This window comes from Pseudoliparis swirei, chromosome 24 (assembly GCF_029220125.1).
Source record: "Pseudoliparis swirei isolate HS2019 ecotype Mariana Trench chromosome 24, NWPU_hadal_v1, whole genome shotgun sequence".
Classification (NCBI taxonomy): Eukaryota; Metazoa; Chordata; class Actinopteri; order Perciformes; family Liparidae; genus Pseudoliparis; species Pseudoliparis swirei.
The window spans coordinates 26,587,330-26,592,083 of NC_079411.1; positions in this window are offsets into that span (position 1 = coordinate 26,587,330).

Here is a 4,754-nt window from a genome sequence, read left to right on the forward strand (position 1 = left end):
CCCACGTAAAGCAAATCTCAAGGACTGCATTCTTTCATCTACGTAATATTTCAAAAATCAGGCACATCTTGTCTCAAAAAGATGCAGAAAAATTGGTTCACGCGTTCGTTACTTCGAGACTGGATTACTGCAACTCCTTATTATCAGGCTGCTCTAATAAGTCTCTTAGGGTTAGGGTTAACCCTAACCCTAACCCTCCAGTTGATCCAGAATGCTGCAGCTCGTGTTCTCACTAAAACTAAGAAAAGAGATCACATCACTCCTGCACTAGCTGCTCTGCACTGGCTCCCAGTAAAATCAAGAATCACTTTTAAAATTCTTCTCTTAACGTACAAAGCCTTGATTGGTGATGCACCATCATATCTTAAGGAGCTTATAGTACCATATTGCCCCACTAGAGAGCTACGCTCACTAAATGTGGGACTACTTGTAGTTCCTAGAGTCTTAAAAAGTAGAATGGGAGCCAGAGCCTTTAGTTATCAAGCTCCTCTTCTATGGAACCAGCTTCCAATTTCAGTCCGGGAGGCAGACACAGTCACCTCGTTTAAGAGTAGACTTAAGACTTTCCTCTTTGACAGAGCTTATAGTTAGGGCTGAATCAGGTTCACCTGGTCCAGCCCCTTGATATGCTGCTATAGGCTTATAGCTGCCGGGGGACGTTTAGGATGCACTGAGTACCTATCTCCTCTTTTTTTCTCTCCTTAAGGATGAATTTTCATCTCTCAATCACACGTTACTAACTCTGCTTTCTCCCCGGAGTCCTTTTGACTTCACGTCTCATGGGGTCATCGGACCCTATGAGACGACATAGATCCTATCTGCCTGATGGATCATTGAGGTCTTGGTCGTGGAATTCCTGCTCCTGACTACGCCACTGTCCTGTTGAGACTCCGCCTACTGTTGAGACTCCGCCCACTCCTCCCCACCGCCATCTGCCTGATGGATCGTGGAGGTCTCCATCGTGGAATATGCCTACTATGAACTATTCATACACTCTGTCATATTCATTGAATGTATTTTAACTCTAAATCTGTCCTTCTGTACACATTACATCTATTGCATCTGTCCATCCTGGAGAGGGATCCTCCTCTGTTGCTCTCCTCCAGGTTTCTTCCCTTTTTTTCCCCCTGAAGGGTTATTTGGGAGTTTTTCCTGGTCCGATGTGAGGTTTTGGGGCAGGGATGTCTATGTGTACAGATTGTAAAGCACTCCGAGACAAATTTGTAATTTGTGAAATTGGGCTATACAAATAAACTGAATTGAATTGAATTGAATTGAATTCTCCTATATATCTCTAATGTGTGTGTATATGTGGAAGGAACACTACAAGTAATCATTTAAATTTTGTCACACGAGTTGTTGGTCAAGTTTACGTGGATTACACTCTTCCTCTTTGCCCAACTAAGTGTCTTTGTTGCGTTATCCTACTACTTCCTGTGAGATCAGAAGTTTGTTTCGTAAAGACACGACACTGAAGAGTGGTGCGACCGCAACATTTGTCGATAGCAATGAACCAGAACTCGTCTATGAAATCATTTATTCTTGCAATAAGAGTCACCGTTACACGGAGTCCCTGCTAAGGGTGAACTGAAGAGTCACCGTTACACAGCGTCCCTCGGGAGTCTGCTAAGGGTGAATTGAAGAGTCACCATTACACGGAGTCCCTCTGGAGTCTGCTAAGGTTGAACTGAATAGTCACCGTTACACAGAGTCCCTCGGGAGTCTGCTAAGGGTGAACTGAAGAGTCACCGTAACACGGAGTCCCTCGGGAGTCTGCTAAGGGTGAACTGAAGAGTAACCGTTACACGGAGTCCCTTGGGAGTCTGCTAAGGGTGAACTGAAGAGTCACCGTTACACGGAGTCCCTCGGGAGTCTGCTAAGGATGAACTGAAGAGTCACCGTAACACGGAGTCCCTCGGGAGTCTGCTAAGGGTGAACTGAAGAGTAACCGTTACACGGAGTCCCTTGGGAGTCTGCTAAGGGTGAACTGAAGAGTCACCGTTACACGGAGTCCCTTGGGAGTCTGCTAAGGGTGGACTGAAGAGTCAATGAAACAAGGCATGTGTTTAAGGGAAACGAGAAGGAGGATCCAGAAGGAGACATTTGTCTTCAGGTCCTTTAATGAGTAGACATCAAAAGATCCTGGGAATTATAACACCTAACAGTCTTCATCCTGTCTTTTGTTATAATCTGTCTCCACAAGTGATTGTTTCTTTGACAAAAGGTACAGGAGATAGTATGAAATATGTTTAATAACCTTTCCAGGAAAGAAGATGATTAACAAAAGATAATATCACTAAAAATATATAAAATTCTCATTACAGTGGCTAGGGGAGTACCTGGAGTGCCGCAGAGCGAGGATGAAGGCCACTGACCGAGACTCTATTTAACGAGTTGGGAGTTAGAATACAGTATGTTTTATTTTTACTTGTTTTTCTTTCAGGGAAGGTGAAGAGTCAACATGCTATACATTGTGGAGGTGCAGACTCTTTAGTGGTGTCGTTTTACCAAAGCAATCCAATTAGACATGAAATACTGGTGGGAGCTAACGCAAAGACAACTCATACTCTACACCAGTGGTTCTTAAACCTTTGACCAGTGGGTTGAAAAAGAAAAAAAGTAATACGCAGCATTTTGCCAGCCGTGTCTGATTTGATATACAATATATACAATTCAGTAAATCAACATACACTTATATGTTATTGAATAATTATGAAATAACTATTTCTAAAGGATTTGTTGATGCACATCGAGACAGAGGGTTCATTGCTTAAAGGGAAAGGGTTAAAAACACTGGTTTGTTGGTGTCAATGTTTTTCGAGCACAGGGAATTAAGAAACCAGAGGAGAGTGTGTGTCTGTTAGTATTGAATACGGCAATGTCAAATATATTTAGGAAACGTGTTTTTGTAACCTGCGACATGCAATCTCAAAGTCACTTTCTACTTAGAGGCTTGGATTGATAAATCACTTAGTTTTGTGACACCTTTACAGTTTCATGCAGCCTTTACTGATGGACTGTAACACAAACACACTCTCTCTTTCTGTGTCTATTTACTTGTGCCTCTCTTTGCCACCCACTCACTCACTCCAGAAGACAACACCACATAACTGGCATCAAGTTAGAGTTGACGAATGAGTCCTCAAATAAATAAAGTCCCTTATTACCTCAGCCTATGTGTCTCAATGCCTCCCTATTTTCTCTATCCTCCATAGAAGTCGGCTGTAATCATCCACTTAAATCCGCCACAGAGCAGGAAAACAAATGACCTTTTGCTCTTTCTATCAAAGTCAAAATCAAACGAATGAAGAAGGGCCTTGCTCCCGTGGGGGATTGCAGCCATGGGAAATCCCATCATGTGAAATAGGTGCTCATCTGGTCTGGTCTCCAGTGAAAAATCATCCCATTACGGGGTGAAACAGAAATAACCAAAGCACCTCTTCCCTCTCAGCCATGCTACTTCTTTTTTGTTTCCACTTACAGCTCCTCAATATTCTCTCCCTCATTCCCTCCATCCACTTGTCAGAACTTTTCCAGGTGGTTGCATCTTACCTTTCTTTTAACTCCTCTACTGTGGCTTAATCTCCGTTGATATTCTGATCACAGGTTTTTTATATATAATCCCTTTGAAATACTCCCTTCTTTATCTACCTCTATTTTCTTCTTCCATCCACTCTGCTCCCGTCCCGCTCCCTCTCTCACCTCGTCGTTACTCAATCATGTAATCATTTCTCCCTCCTCTGTGCCTCCGTCTTGCTTCCTTCATCCTGTTTCTTATTCCGTCGTTCACACTCTCGCTCACTGGAGACAGTTTCTAACTCTTTCCTTTCATTTGCCTCAAGTAAAGCTAAATGTATGCAGCTAACAATCGTGAACAACTAACGATATATATATATATATATATATATAGAGCCACATTATGCAACTACTTGGACTCATAAGGTCACTCTGTGCATCATTTACTTTGAGCTAACCTCATTGGCTGTAATCCCGGCTGAGTTAACGAAAGACGTTACTTGGCAGAGTGAGAAAGCCAGCGCAGCAGCCTCCCCAGGGTCCTAGTGCCCGGCATTATAATGTTAAGTTTGATGATAGGCTATTGGATTGTAATTTGAAGGAGAAAACATACAAACAAGAACACAGGCACATATGTACGTTGTCCATGTGAAAAGCAAAAGTTAAATCTAATAAATAAAAGACAATAATGCTGAAGCCTCGTGAAATAGGTCAAACAACGCCCCTGTGCTAGCTGCTAGTGTGCATTCTGTAGCAAACTGCCCTTCAATAACCAGAAACTGTCTTCTACAGCTTTCATATTGCCCGACATGATGACCGTTTAATTAAAGCCAACCGCATACAACGCCCCGTCAGGAGCTATGGATCACATATATACGTTGGTGTGTCTTCCACGAAGGTCCTTAACCTTTTGTGTCGTTTTCCAACAAACTGTAAACAAGCATTGTTTGAAACGGCTCCAATTGTTACTCTCCATTGCCGATCATTGGTTCTGCACAAGGGGGATTCAAGCGCTGTGTGTAGGTGGGCATCTGTGAGCATGCAGCTCTGCGTGGGTGCTAGTCGACGCACCGCAGCACCTTATTACAAAATCAGATTATGGCCCCGTGTTTATCAGTGGCATGATTAATGGACTTGGCCGAAATGGAAGCAGAGAGCACTGAGGATTAATTTGAGTAGCTGACTTTTTTATTTATGTATGTGTATAGGCTGTAAATTGTCTCGGTCCTTCTACAAAA